The sequence below is a fragment of the Narcine bancroftii genome, chromosome 6 (assembly GCF_036971445.1).
Source record: "Narcine bancroftii isolate sNarBan1 chromosome 6, sNarBan1.hap1, whole genome shotgun sequence".
Classification (NCBI taxonomy): domain Eukaryota; kingdom Metazoa; phylum Chordata; class Chondrichthyes; order Torpediniformes; family Narcinidae; genus Narcine; species Narcine bancroftii.
In genome coordinates, this window is record NC_091474.1 from 31,235,404 (window position 1) to 31,251,440 (window position 16,037).

The following is a 16,037-nucleotide window of genomic DNA, read 5'->3' on the forward strand; positions in this document are numbered from 1 at the left end:
GCGGCTATGTCGATGTCGAGTCTGAGGAGTTCATGTGCAATGAGGGCAGACCGACATTCAGGTTGGTGGCTGTCAGCCTTGTCTAACATGGTTCTGATGTTTCAGGATGCTAGCTTGAGTTTGTGTGCATCTTTGAGGGGGAGACGTGGACATGTCCTCGGGCCTGCGCAAAGGAGCTTTTAGGTGGAGTGCAGTATGCGCAGTACTGACCCCACCCTTTACACCCATGGTTCGTGAGCCGTGGCCAAGCAAGCTGGGACGTGGCAGCGAGGTCCTTGGGTCGTAGGTTTTATATCGGAGTGTCCTTCTCCTATGCAGGTTGCTTAACAAGGCTGAAGAGGCCTGCCTGTCCTTTTAGGTCAAACCATATCTGGAGATCTACGACCGCTGTCCACAGTTAAAGTGGTGTGCCCTGGAATCGGCCTGTGTGTTTTTACTCCTGCCGCGGCCGAGTGCTGGCGGTGTGGGCGAGCTTTCTTCTGCTCCTCCTGTTGGGCCCTGCAGGGAGCGCCCAGAACTTCCACAGCCTCTTACACTTTCTCCTGATGACTCCTCACGACCCCTTCTATTGACTGCGCCCGCGGTTCTGCCGATGGCGGAACGCCGGCTTCCACCGGGCCTCCCTTTTGTGCTGCCCCCCCCCCCCCCGTCGGCCTCACTGATCACCCGGCGCTCTCCGTTCATCAACCCCTGGCAAAGTCGATCCAGCCCGAGTCGCCCTCCCTTCCCTCGGCGAAGTGGGCCGACGTGTCCGCTGGAAGTGGCTGCCGCCACTCTGGGCCCCAGCCCGGGGCCGCTGCCCGTGGGATCCCCCACGCGCTGCAGCTCGGTGGACAGCAAAGAGGAAGCGGCGGAGTTGCAGGGCATCCAGCAGGAAGACTTATCACAGCCTTGGAATACCTGGACAGCAAAGATGCATACATCAGGATGCTCTTTATTGACTACAATTTGGCATTCAACACCACCATCCATCCAAATTTATCAGCAAACTCCAACACCTCAGCCTCAATACCCTACTGTGTAATTGGATTCAGGATTTGCTCACCTGCAAACCACCAACAGTGAAGATTGGTAAGTTTGGAAGATTGGTAAGATTGGTAAGAACATCTCCTCCCCAATCTCCATCCGTACCTGAGCACCACAGGGCTGCCTTCTTAGCCCCCTGCTCTACTTGTTATTTGCCCATGACTTGCCCATGACTGTGTAGTGGACACAGCCAAGGACATCATAGGCAAACACTCCCCAACATCGTGAACATCGCAGGGAACATTGCCATTGGAGAGCAAGAGGAATTGTCAATGATCCACATCACCCAGCACACGCTCTGTCCTCGCCGCTACGATCAGGAAAGACCCTCACCACCAGGTTAAGGAGCAGCTGCTCCCCCTCCACTAGTGGACTTCTCGACATCAAACTCAATCAGGGACCTTTAGGACTCTTACTCTTGCACTTCATTTATTTATTTTTCTCTTTGTATTTCACAGTGTTTACATTTCTTTATTGGTTCACGTGTGTATGCATCTCCTTGAGCATAGATTTCCTTTTGCATTACTAATAAGTGATGATTCTGCCTCACCCACAGGAAGTGGGATGTATGTGATGTCATGCATGTACTCCGACAATAAATCTGAACTTTGACCTTTGGAAAGTGCAGAGCATCCAGCACCATTTCTTCATTGGCCCAAACAGCCAAGGCTGTCCCAATGGGAGCCAAGAAAGAATATAGTCAATGGTAAGTGGCCTGACATAGCCCACTTGAATGATTCCCCAACTATGAATGTTCCTTCGGCACAAGTATCCTAGATTCCATCCTACAGCGAAGTATTGTCGGCGATACTAGGTATTAGGTGTTGGATGGTGAGCTCTCCACTGGCCACCGAGACAGAGGTGCTCCAAAGAAGAGGTACAAGGACTGCTTAAAGAAATGTCTTGGTGTCTGCCACGTTGACCACTGCCAGTGGGCTGATATCGCCTCCATCCTTGCATCTTGGCGCCTCACAGTTCAGCGGGCAGCAACCTCCTTTGAAGAAGACCGCAGAGCCCACCTCACTGACAAAAGACAAAGGAGGAAAAACCCAACACCCAACCCCAACCCACCAATTTTCCCTTGCAACCGCTGCAACCGTGCCTGTCTGTCCCGCATCGGACTTGTCAGTCACCAACGAGCCTGCAGCAGACGTGGACATACCCCTCCATAAATCTTCGTCCGCGAAGCCAAGCCAAAGAAGAAGAAAGAAAGAAGAAGTGTAGGATGACTGTGATTGGCTGAGAGTGTAGCCACACCTACTGGCAGGTCTTAAAGGATTGCTCCAAGCTAGACCAGGTCATTCTGGACTGGTCGACCCAGTCTTTTAGTTAATAAAAGCCTTGGTTTGGATCAACAAGTCTTTGGTTCTTTCGACGTGCATTACAGTTCTACACTCTGTAGCTCAAAGAATAGCTCTCAATATCCACTCAGCAAATTTGTCTGCAGATCTTGATCATCTCTCATTGTGCTAAACACTATATTTATAGACCGCTCAGTAAAATCCAGCAAGAAGTTGCAGCTGCAGGCTGTATTAAAACTACAATCTTGTAAATATACTTTCAGCATTTTCCTACTATTGTCGTTAGCCTAACCTGCCTGCAGTTGCCTGTTTTCTTGCTCTCTCCCTTTTATAAACGATGAGGTTACCTTTGCTGAATGCCAATCTGTAGAACTATTCCAAAGTTCACAGAATTAGTTGTCAGATTTTCAGCATTTAAAAAGTTATGACTTTCTTAACAAAGTGAGTAAACTCACCTGTTCCCTTATTTGGTTCCAATTACCTTGTTGTGTCCACTCACTTCTCCTGTCTTCTTCTCTTGCTAACTCCTCAATGGTGCGTAAAAAAACTGGATGCATCAGATTCTACCTTGTTTTAATTCTTGTATTTAGATTGTAATTAGATGACAGCTCAGCAAAAACAGCCTGATAAACTAAAAATAATTAATTATTCTAACACTCTGCTTTCTGCTGTTTAAATTATCCCCGTTCATATGAATATATTTCCTTCAACCTGCAAATGGTACAACATTTGGTGTCATACTTTTGAAAATTCTTCTTCTGTGACCTCAAAATGATTTTTTTTAATGTGCATTTAAATTGTGCCTTTCACAATTCTTTCAGGATATTGCAAACCTTCTTTGAGTTTTTGTTTTTGTACACTTAATAAAGGAGGATTGAAAAATATTCAACATTAATCAACATTAATGATAAGTGCATTAGCATTCAGTGTTTTGCTATTATTTCTCATTATTATCATGAGAAAAGTATTTAAGTTTATAGATGGAATTACAACCATCATTTCAAAATACAAGGTGAAATATGTTTATTGCTGACACCCAATTCTATCCAACCACAGTCTTCTTTGAAATGTCGCAACTACCTATCCTTTTATCCCACCTTCTGATCACTTTAAAACTACTTGTCAATAAATACTGGGAAGACCAAAGCTACAGCTAGTGGTCACCACCGCAGTTTCTTTATGGTGACCAACCTGATCCTTCTCACTAAAATGTTTCTGAAAATACATCTCAGTGCTATATTTTACCCCACAAGGAGCTTCTGATTATGCATCTGCTCCATGATCATTATGTTTACTTTCACCACAATATCATTACCCAACTTTGGTTCAGCGTCAGGTATTTTTTTTAAACGCATTCATGCTTCTGCTACGTCAAGATGATTATTCCAGTATATTCTTGGCCAGGTTCTAACAACCATTCCCCATCCCTCCAGGAAAACTAATGTACATCCAAAGTGTTTCCAAACTTCCGCCAAGTCCCTTTTACCCAGTTACCGATGCTTCTTGATTCATTGCGAATATTTATCTATCCTTTATTATCTTTTTTCTTGCTCTCACAACGTACTGTGTTAATTTAACTGCAGCAAGTGGCAAGCAACAAATTCATTGCATCTGGACATTGTGCTCATTCACAAGATGACATTAAACTTTCATCTCTTCATCTCACTCAAGTTCCTAAATTGGCAATGCCATGATTTTAAAACTCTCACTCATGTCATCATGTCTCACCTCTCCATTGTAGCCTCCTCCATACTTCGACCCTTCTGCAGGACTCTTGCTTGTCCATTATTTCTCCCATTGCTGATTGCCATGCATTGTTTTAAAGTCTGAACATGTGATGTGCTATTGAGCAGAAAGCAGACATAAAACATAAAGTCCGTTCAACAGGCTTTATTCTACATAAACTTCCACAGAGCTGGCTGTGAGAGTGCTGTGCAAAGCTGTGCAAAGCTCTGAGACAGACCTCGAGGGGCCGAATCTAGCTTATGTCCCGGAGGGTGATTGACAGCTGGCCAGGTGTTGCCTTGTCCTCCAGTGCTCTTCTGCAGGTACACGGGCTGCTCCCTGCAGTAGGCTAGTGGTGTATCGCCACAGAATATCCCTCCACCTTTATTCTCACTTTATAAACATCATGAAACTGAATTGTTGATGTCGTTTGGTCATCAATTGGAGTCAGTGAATCAATGTCAACTTTTGTTTGATAAGTTCTCTGTGAAGCTCCTTAGGATGTTGTACACTTTTGAATAACTAAAATGTATTTTTTTACACTTCCCTTTTGAAAATCAACCTTGCAGATTTTATTTATTTCCTCTATTGGTATTGCAAGAAATCACCTTATTTTCTTTGGATAAACCTCCATAATTTTGCCACAGGGAATTGGTGGAAATCCCAGATACTTTTAATGTTGCAGATATACAGCTCAGAACGCATGAGCCATATTTACATTTATTACATAATTATTATTGAGAAAATATTGAAGATCTGGGACTTAACACATGTGTTGCAAGATCTATCATTATTCTGAGACACGCACTGAAAATGCTGGAGGAACACAGGAATTCAGGCAGCGCCTGTGAAAGGAGAACCAATTCACTTTTTGGGGCCTCTGACCTTTTCCCAGAACGAGGAAGATGAGGGATTAAAGATGGCAGTTGGTGTGAGAGAAAGTTCTTCCTTCCTTCTCCCCTCCTCCTCCTCCTTCTGAAAACTAGCTTGCTTCTCTCTCACAGCAAACAAAGAACTGCTGGAGTGAATCAGCAGGTCAGGCAGCGTCCATGGAGGCAAAGGGATGTCACAGTTTTTGGGTCAGGATCTTTTGTCAAGTCTCAAATAAGCAAAGGGCAGCTCTCAGCAGATCAGGGATGCTGCCTGGCCTGCTGAGACCCTCTAGCTACTCTTTGCTTGCTCAAGATCCCAGTATCTGCAATTTGTGCATTCTCTTAGAGTTTGCATTTCTCTTTTCTCTCTTTCCCAGTTCTGATAAGAAAAGGCAAATGTAAACATGTAATAGTACATTTAGAATATAACATGCATGAAGTTCTTTAACTTTTTGTCTACCATAAGGCAGACAGAGAGTTGCCACTTTGTCCAGTGCCCCTCACAGAAACCTACAGAATCTGGTGGTGTTCCTGGGCAGTCTCCCCTCCAAGTACTGATCAGTCCTGAGCCTGCTTAGCTTCCAAGATCAGATGATCTCAGTCTATTAGATGCTGTGATGTCACAGTCCCGAAATATTCACTGTTGCTCTTTCCACAAAATCTGCTTGACCTGCTGACCTTTACGACAATTTTCTCCTTTTGTCTTAGATTTCAAGCATATGCGATTTTAATTTTTTTTCTGAGCTTATCCTGGATCTGATGTGTGACCTGCAGAGAGCCTTAGTATCCAAACACATGTAGGAATTCCACATCTATAATGTTTAGTTGAATAAATATTCTACACATAATCCCCAGGCCACCGTTCAATTGGCTGGGTGTAATAGGAAGTAACTTCCCCCTGAGAAAATTTTGGCCTGCTGCTCAGGATCTATTAAAAAAGATAATTGATCTGGTGTGTAATGAAGAGTTATCATTGCATAACAGAATACAAACCAATTGTCAGCTAATACTGGTTTAACTGCACCAATTTGTGATGGCATATAGTGAGTGGCGCAGCAGGTAGTAAATTTTTAAAAACATTTTAAAATTTAATTTTAGAGATCCAGCCCACACCACCCAAATACACCAATTAGCCTACAAACCCCATAGGTTTTTCAGAGGGTGGTATGAAAGTGGAGCTCTCAAAGGAAACGAGAAGAGTATACAAACTCCTTACAGACTGCAGAGGATTCCAACCTGGGTCACTGGTGCTGTAATAGCTTTCCTCTAATTGCAGCATGAACCATACCGCGCCCATGACAACTTTTCCCAGGTGAGGATAATTGACGTTGAATAGATTTCATCAAACTCTAATTTCTGTGAATTAATGAAAGATGTCACAGAGTCTGGGAGGAATTAAATTAGTACGTTTGTTCTCTTACGGAGTATGAATTTCATTCCTGTGTTTTCCTGACGTTTATGAGCCTCATTTAGAATCAACCTGATAGGTTCCAGGAAATATTATTTTGTAACCTCCCATTTACAAAAAAAAGGAACTCCTTGAGAGATGGACTGTTATGTTGTTGTCCAGGAAACATGCATCAAACTAATTGTTGGTTAAAGTCTACAGAAAAACAGATTTGATATCCACACGAAACCATTGTTCATTTATTTTTAAACAATTATTGTTCTTGAGTCAGGAAGTTCAAACAATATTGTTCTCTGTCAGTGCTTCTGGTGTTGGTATCCTAGTTGACAGGATTATTTTAATATGAAGACAGCACATCCATTGATGTTCCATTAAAAAAAATTGAACAGGATTTCACTTGCAGCTGCCATGCAACTGAAAATGAATGCTAGGTCATAGCCTAAAAAAGACAACCAGCAAATATTTTGTGATGCTACATCATATAAACTTAGCTGTGATCCATGAAATATATTGTCACGACTGAAGTGAGCTGTGTTAGAAATGCAAACAAATGTCAAAAGGTTTCCATGAAAAGAAGATATAGCACATCTGTTAGAAATGGGCAAGGCAATAGAATGATACATAAAATGACAATGTAATATGTCTAAAGGGTTTATAAGAAAGCAAGGTCAAATGCAAATTTTATTAAGGCTTTGCAACATGATTGTATTCATAACTGGCAGATGGCATGCTTTTATCTTAGAAGTTAGATGATTATCCATTTTGTCTGCCTGGAGAACATACACAGATGTCAACCGTTCGCAATTGAAACCATTGATTTTATCAAATTTTATTTAAAAATTACATTTTGTTTCCCCTCAGCAAAGCATAAGCTTAGAGATTTATCACATCTGTGGTGAGCAGAAACTTCATAAATTTATCTTTTAAAGGATGTGAAATAATGTTAACATTCCGAGGTTTCTCTTGCAATTAGAAGGCATGTTTCTTGTTACGTCCCTGCACAATCTTCCACTCAACCCCAGTGCTGGTGATGAAATCTTCTCAGCGTCATAAATATAGAACATACAGACTTGAATAAAACCTGACCTAGAAAACATACTGTGCTGTTTATTCCTGGAATATAATCTTTTCCTATAATAAAAAAAAGCTGTTCTTTGTCGCATTTGGTGAATCGCAGTTATATCGCTAACTATATTCAGGAAAATAGCAATGTTTTTGTGGATTTTTTTTTTTAAATCAAAATTTGATGATCATATAAATGAAACTGAATTTGGCCACACTTTAGTTGCAAAGAATGAAAACAAAATTCAGAAGACAAGATGTCATTTGACACCAATTCAGATGCATTTTGTTTCCATTGATTGTGTTCTAATGTTTCAGAGTGATTCCAACTGAATTTAATCTTCCTGGAATTGGATATCCCACATCTTTCTCAGAGGGAAGGGTAAAAGTTACATCTATAAGAAAGCTATTATTTAAAGCAAAATTAGGTTAGGATTATCTGACAAGGTAGAGCAACAAGAATACATTTCACTGAGGAAAATGCAGAAAACAAAATTGCATTTAGGCAATTCTTAAATTTGTCATTTCCTCCACAGAATTTTGCAGGTTTTCCATTAAATTCAGAATTAGATCAACTTCCACATAATTTATGAATTCTTTAAAGGTAGCTGGAATTAAAATTCACTGTAAAATCATGATTTATAACATGTTTTTTTATCTGGAATGATTCAGTCTTGAACATGTATCTAACAATAAAAAAAATTCTCAGAAGAATAAAGAGGTTATTGAGCTTGAACATTTATTGTAGCTCCAAATTGTTGCTGGATCATAGTGACTTTATGTGTGCAGTGAGTTCCTGGGGACGCACACAGATTCAGACATCCAGAATGGCTGCAAGACCATCAACCCGGTGAACATGCCCATTGGCCAGCTCAAAACTTGTGGGTCTTTCAGCACACAGAGATGTCGGTGAGAAAATGCTGCCTAATGGATTCCAGGCTTCAGGAGTACATGTTAAGGGACACATTGAGGCTTGGTGCAGCCAATGGAAGAGCGCTGTTGGGAAGGACCACAGACTTGGGTCCTTCTGTATCCATACATTGAAGGGCTAACGTCAAGGGAAAATCCCTCTAACAACATAAGGGGGATGGCAAGAAGGTGTCAGAGTGGTGGCAAAGGGGTAAATAGAGAGAGTATTTAACAATATATAATGATGGGAATGTATGGACATGACAGTAAGGATATGGTTTTCTTTTTTGTAAATAATTTATTGTGAATAAAGTTGATTTTTTGGAAAAATAAACTAATGACTTCATTGTATCTCTGTACATGTGACAATAAGATTTAACTTGCTGGGCAGCACCAGTATTTCAATGCACAAACTACCATCATTTCTCAGCTTGAGTACCATCAGACAGGATTTGACAAGTGCACATCTGGCAATTGCAGGCAGTCATCACTGACAATCAACTTATTGCTCTCGTATGCTGGATTTTTCATGCCATAATGCCAGGAAATCTATTCATTAAAATAGTGCTAGAACTGGCATAGGAACAGGCAGCTCACACTTAATTGGACAAAAATGGTTATAAGGTACCTAAAGTTAATGAAGTAAATTTTTAGTAATTGCTTTTATATTTTTTTTAAATTGCTTCAATATCAAAACATCTATTTGGTATTGAACGTTTATGAATGCAATTTGACACTTTACACTGGACAATAAAGATTTTTCTTCCTGTACCGTTGTTTAGATATAACCTATTTTTGAGATTTCCTGTCATATGTAAAGTCTACTTCAAGCATACAAAACCATGAAGTTCAGCATGTCTGACTATTCATTTTCTGTATTCGCACTTGGACTTCTTCCCTGCTGATCTTGGTGCAGTCAGTGACGAACGTGGTGAAAGATTTCACCAGAACATTGCATCCATGAAAAATCAGTATCAGGGATACTGGAATCCATCAATGCTGGATGACTTTTGTTGGACACCGACATGAGAGGCATCAGATGCTAAGAACAAATGAAAAATCAACAGCAAAACATTTTTAGGTCCTTTGAGCAAACACAATGTGTCACCATCATTATGCGATTAAACATACTAAATTCAATAAATTTCATTTAATGTTTTCCAACTTCCTACGTAATACAGCAATTCTGAAATTATTTTTGTGTTTAGCTTGAAGTTGTCTATCATAATCCCTCAGTTTTTTTCAGGAAGAAAACCTTTTGAAAAAATTGTCCAGCGATTGGGGAAATTTGATAAACAGTCGAAGTACTTTTCACCTGTTAACAGCCCACTAAGCATGTGCTGACCATCAAAAAAAAACCATTTACACTCATCCTAATTTAATCTCCCCATATTCCAATTGATATCCTGTCCCTCCATCTCCCACACCCAGATTCCACCACTCACTTGGAGGTGATTTGCAATGCCCAATTAGTTTTATAATCCAGAAGCCTTTAGGAAAGCCATGTGATCACAGGAAATATGTGTAAACTCCATCTGGACAGCCCTGGAGATCTGGACAGAACTGGGCCTGCTGGAGTTCCACCGGCTACCCAAACGCTCCTTATTCAAGCCCCCTGCATGAAGACAGATCACTATCTCCTTGCAGGGTCTAGCCATTTTAAATTTGGGTTATTGTGAGCAGCAAGTCAATACATGGGGAACAAAATAAAAGGGTGAACTTACCCTATAGGTCTCTTTAAACACAGTTTCCTGCGAGAAGTTTTGGCTCATTAAAATTCCTGACATCCAACTTACGGTTTAAAATCAAAATATTTGCTTGCCAGCATCTTTAAATAATGTGGCCTTGAAATAGAAACTTCTATAAAAGGACCATCCTGCTAAAACATTTCAGAAATAGCCTTGCTGAATAGAATATCACAGTCATATCCAAACCTTTGATACTGGCAAGTGGATATATTAGCCATTGATTGCACTGAAAGCAGACTAAACTTAAGATGGAATGCGGAGCTGATAAATAAACATTCAGTCCTTTTTCAAGGCTATGGCATAAATCACTGTTGCATAATCATAAAGAAGGAGAAGATGTAATTGTTACATTTAAATTATGTCACCTTGATATTATAGCAAAACCAGTACAGCATGAATTAATTCAACTCAAATTTGAAATTACATTGATGCAGCAATGTTATAAATTTTGAAAGGCATTTAGCTTGATTTAGTGAGTAGGCACTTCTGAAAATTTCGTCTGATCACCTTTGTCTTTTCACTGGCTACATTCAGGACTACTAAATGTTTTACTAGAACCATAGCACATAGACCCTTCTGGTCTCTGCCAAACTATCATTTTGCCTGGTCCCACTGACCTGCATCCATTTCATAGCCCTCCATACCTCTCCCATCCGTGTACCTGTCCAAATTTCTCTTAACTGTTAAAACTAAGCTTTCTTCAGCTGTCAGCTTGTTCCACACTCTCACTATTATATGTGTGAAGAAGGTCCCCCTAATGTTCCACCTAAACTTTTCCCCTTTCACTCTTACCCCATCTCCTCTGGTTTGTATCGTACCTAACCTCAGTGGAGAAAGCCAACTTGCATTTACTCAATCGTGAGAATATAAACTGTTAGCAAAATGTTACAGTTCACAAAAAAGACAATGTTTTATATCAAGGAAGTGGTCTCATCTGAATATTCAACTTGCAAGAGCTTTGCCAATTAAAAATAGCTCATTGTCTCTACTTAGCACATTTAATATGCCCCAAAGAACTTCAAAGTCAGCAAACAAGTAGGTGAAACAGAATGGACAGGAAATGGCTGAAATCACAGGTTGGTGCTGAAGAGATTTGAAGCAGAGAAGTATGTTGGAAAGTGGGTAGGTTATATGAGCAAAGTTCTAACTCTTAAAGCAAGACATCAGAGTTGGAACTGGAAAGTGCCAATGTGCTTTTTGGTGATTTGAAGCTGGAGGGATTTGTACCAGGTAATGGGTGTGGTTCGAGACACTAAAAATCCCAAAAAACTGCAAATGCTAGACAACTGCACCAAAACCAGACAACGCTGGAGATACTTAATAGGGTCCAGATACGGAATCAACATTTCAGGTCAATGATCCTGCTCGGAACCAGTTCTGAATCAAGGCCATCAACCCGAAAAATTAACTTCTTGCTTCTCTGCAACAGTGAACAAAATGCTGAAGGATCTCAGTAGGTCAGGCAGCATCCATGGAAAGCAATGGGCATTTTGGACTGAAACCCTTCAACAGGAATAGCAAGCCAGGTGGCAAGTGAGCTATCAGCTGGGATGTTACAGCTGGTGTCTGCTCCATCTTCCACCTCTTGGAAGAATGGATGGTCTATTCAGAATAAAAAAACATGTTTGATCCTGATGTCAGGCTATTTCTGATTTCACTTTCTCCTTGTGACTACATGGATTGTGTGCCCCTTCCCAAAGGCTCGCAAATAGATAGGTTACATGGAAGCTGTAAATTATTCCTCACGAGGGGGGCTTAGGAGAATCAGGGTGGAGCTAATGAGCATACAAAAGAAAATCCATTATCAGGATATAACTGGGACATGACATTGATGGGTGTCAGGATAGACTCAGTTGGCCAAATGGCCTCCTTATGTGTCCTTAGGAAATATAAGTGTTGAGAAATAACATATCATTTTTCCACAGAATATATCTTTGGTTCAGAATATGGAATCTTTAAATATTTTGGGCTGGGTCAACAGAGCTAGAATAAGGATCGAGATATTCCAGAACCTTAGAGGAATGGTCAGCTGGGCACTGATGATAACTGGCCAGAGTAGAGCACCCAGAATAGGAATCTTAAAGTCTTGGGAGATAACGAGTTTGAAATGCAGCAGAGGATAGTTAACAGCTGATAATATCTGTGGGCTCATGACCGGAGACCAGAGATTGATTGGCCAAGAGCTGCGTCAGGCAAAGGAGGATGATGTGACAAAATAATGAGAAGCTGGAGGGGCTCAGTGAGTCACGTAGCATCCATGGAGGGAAGTGGTCAGTCATTGTTTCGGATCGGGTCCCTTTATTCAATACTGATCTCCCCCTTGTGTCAGCTCTCAGGCACCCCCTCATGTCCATCCCTAGACAACACCTCACTATCAGGAGCATGTCACCTCCCAGACCATCACAGACGCCATCACTTCATGTGATCTCCTTATCATCACTGATATCCTCCAAACCTATCCACCTCCAGCACAAAGTTCACAACCATAACTGTCCTGGGAGCCCAATTGTTTCTGCCAGCTCCCACAAAGTTAAACTCACCTGCTTGTACTTTGACACCACCTTGTTCCTAACCCCCATCCCCCCCCCCCCCCCACCAACTTCAACTCCCATCTAGTCCCTTCCCACCTGCATCCAGGATGCCACTCACATTCTCCACCTCTTTGAACATATTATTCAATCTTTGAAGCGTACAGAGTCGTTGGGGATTGCAGCATGAAAACAGGCCCTTTGGCCTGACCTCTCCATGCTGACCAAGCTGTCTACCCAAGCTAGTCCCCTTTGCCTGCATTTGACCAATATCCCTCTGAACCTTTTCTATCCATGAACCTGTCTAAAGGATGTGGAAGTATCACCACAGAACATACTGAAACCCGATCCAATGTTCTCCTTCTCATCTAAAGGTGTGTAGAAAATGCTTCCCCGCATGAAATAAGCAGAGAGCAGGGACTGAGGCCAGGATCTCTCAGGGTTTTATCATTCTGCCTCTCATTTGCACTTCAATTAGACTGTTGGCAATATGGCCACTTTTCACCAGAAATCCACAAGTTATTTGTTTATTTTCTCTGGGACCTGTTTGGAACTTGACATAAATCATTATTTTCACAGTGCATAGTAAGTAACATTTGATTTCAGCCCTGATTCACTTTGTATGACTGGAAAACAGAAACATCAGATGGAAACATTATCCTTGAAAGTGTCTCCATAACTTCCTGTTGCCACATATGTACAATGAAAACTATGCTCCACTTTCATACCAGCCCTTGTGATTCATTTGCTGTTTTCTCACTTGTGATACTTGATTCTTTCCTAAGCCTCTATCATAGAAAATGAGGGCAGCAAAGTACTAAACTAAGTCCAGTAACTCGATTAACTCCAGTAACTTGCATTTTCTTTATGCAACTCACCAATTCTGTTTTATAATAACTTCTCCAAAAGCCAGGAATCCTTTTGTGGACAAACAATCTAAAAGAGCACAGGAAGGAGAAGGAAGCAGAGGACAAAGAGCAAAACCCTCCTCAGCAGGTCACATTGTCTATCAGGTCACCATAAGAATTCGGTTTGGTCTCGGGTACTGCATGTTTGGGATATTAAAAAAAAATGGAGAAAACTTTACATTCTCCCACAAAGTGCATTTATAGAATTCATAAATGTTTGCAGCTGCTATTTGTTCACTAACACATGAAGTACTTACAGCTGCAGTGAGAACAGGTGCTGGATTACTCAGTTTCAGTAGAAAGCCTGTTCCGTACCCTGCACATTTGTACACTCTGTGTACGAGACATATATTTCATATGAAATTGCTTGTAACACAGAAACCTTTGGTGAAGATGGGTGCAAATATTCAGCCAGTAGGGTGCCTTGGTCATGCTTTGAATAAAGTTGTGTTTGAATAAAATGGCATTGCCTAGGTTGAAGAGCTGGTTAACGGCAATCACAGTTGGCTGCCTATTTAGTAAGAGTCTTAATGTCTTTTCACAATGGCATCCCAGAAAATTGGCTGCTCAGTGTCCCAGTTAAAGAAGCCATTTTTGCTTTTCACACTAGGCCACACTTAACCTGGACAGTGCCTGCTTTCACATTGATCACAAGTCATCCCCGGGGATAGGGGAGTCTACCTTCAACTGGAAACATCCCATGCGATGTTTCTGTACAATGGCAGACATCAGACAGGTTGCTTTGGACGTCCTGAAAATGTATGAATTGATCATCAGACAGTCAGGTCTTATCAGCCTCCTTACCTGCAAGTTGGTTCAAACAATGACAGAACCTAATTGAACCCATTTACTGAATTTTATTGATATATTACCAATAACCTGGGAAGGATTTGAGGAGGAGTGTCAGGCTGTGCAGAGAAGCCGGAGAAAATGACTGGTTAAATGCAATATTTTGAAAAGGTACATAGTAGCAGAAGAATGTGGAAGAGGGAGAGACCTCAGGGACCCGTGTTCTGAAAGGAAGTCATAGCGTGAGAATCTTAGAATGAGTCATGGTACTTTTGATTTTATTGTGGGGATTCTAGAGCCACAGCTGAGGCCCAAGATCACCAACTGCCAAAAGCTTCTGGAGCCTCAGATCAGTTTTGTGGTGATATGCAACTCCTTGTGAGTATCATTCCATCAGTGCTCTGTTCATGGTGGGTACCTCCACTGTATTCACGGTGGTGAGACAAGACTAGCTTGGGTAGCAGTGAAAAAGCTCCTTATGAAACGTTACATTGAGCTGCCAAGCAGAGATCATCTTCAGGAGACAATTAAAGTATTTGGAAAAAAAGGGGTGGACATTCAATGTGTGCTGGTGTCATCGATGGCACACATATTCCCATCATTGCCCCACATGATGATCCATCTTCCTACTGCAATTGCAAAGGGTTGCACTCCATTCTTCTGCAAGCTGTTGTCGACCACAACTACCGGTAAGGATGATCAATACTGGTTGTTATCTCGAAATAACGTAAACCTTATGTCACTTTTTGCATTGTACTTTTGTGTTTCCAGCATCATAGATGTGTATGTAGGTTGGCCTGGTCACACCCATGATGCTCAACTTCTTAGCAAGTCAAGTCACCTTTATTTATCATTCATACCATGCTCACACGGTAAAGATGAGATAGCATTTCTCCAGGACCATGGAGCATATTTATATAAATATAGATTTGAATAGATGTTCAACCCATTTAAAATAGCAACCCATGGTACCCAATCCCCAAATGTTCTGGGAGTTCAGGAGTCTGATGGCTTGGGGGGTGGGGGGGCAGGGGAAAGCTCTTGCCCAATCTGGATGTAAGGGCCTGAGTACTGCAGTACCTCCTACCAAATGGCAGAAGAGAGAATAGATGACTTGAGGGGTATGTGGAGTCCGTCACAATATTTATTGCCTTTTGCTTGCATCGAGAGTTGTAAATGTTCTTCATGGTAGGAAGAGAGGTCCAAATGATCTTTTCTGGTGATTTCACTATCCTCTGCAAGATCTTGTGGTCCAAGGAGGTACAGCTTTCAAAGTAGGATCATTTACAGAATGGCTGAGGATGCAGGCGGTTATCTATTCCCTTGTGACACAAGTGATTATTACAGTGTACCATGAGGCTTTTAACATGTACATCTAATCATCTCAAACATTAGATAAAGGCCTCAAGTATTTTCTTCTGTGCAAAGCAGTGGACCCTTGCTTTGTACCATGGCCCATGATGAATGTGAGTTTGAATTATTTCTGATGCCTTGTTTTCTCATTGCTTTGCCCACAGGTTTCTAAAAGTGTTGATGGAGTTGAAATCCCTGAACATTTGATCAGGGACCCAGTCTACCCTCTCAAAAAAATGGCGGATGAAGGGGTTCCATCAACATCATATCATCAAATCCTGTAAGCGCAGATTCAACTACGAGCTGAGCTCTGAGCAAATGGTTGTGGAAAATGAGTTAAGACGTCTCAAAGGCCGCTGGAGGTGCCTGTCCAAACAAATGGATATTAATACTGCCTTTTTGCCAAAG

At 41.4% G+C, this 16,037-nt stretch overlaps 1 long non-coding RNA gene across 3 annotated transcripts in view; it reads right to left on the minus strand.

Annotated features, from left to right (window-relative positions):
* LOC138735926 (uncharacterized) overlaps positions 1–10,288 on the minus strand; it is a 196,388-nt gene extending 186,100 nt beyond the window's left edge. For all 3 annotated transcript variants that reach the window (XR_011340002.1, XR_011340003.1, XR_011339999.1), the window contains exon 1: positions 10,028–10,288. This is a non-coding gene — a long non-coding RNA (uncharacterized lncRNA). The remainder of the gene's footprint in view (positions 1–10,027) is intronic.
* Between the last annotated feature and the right edge of the window lie 5,749 nt (positions 10,289–16,037).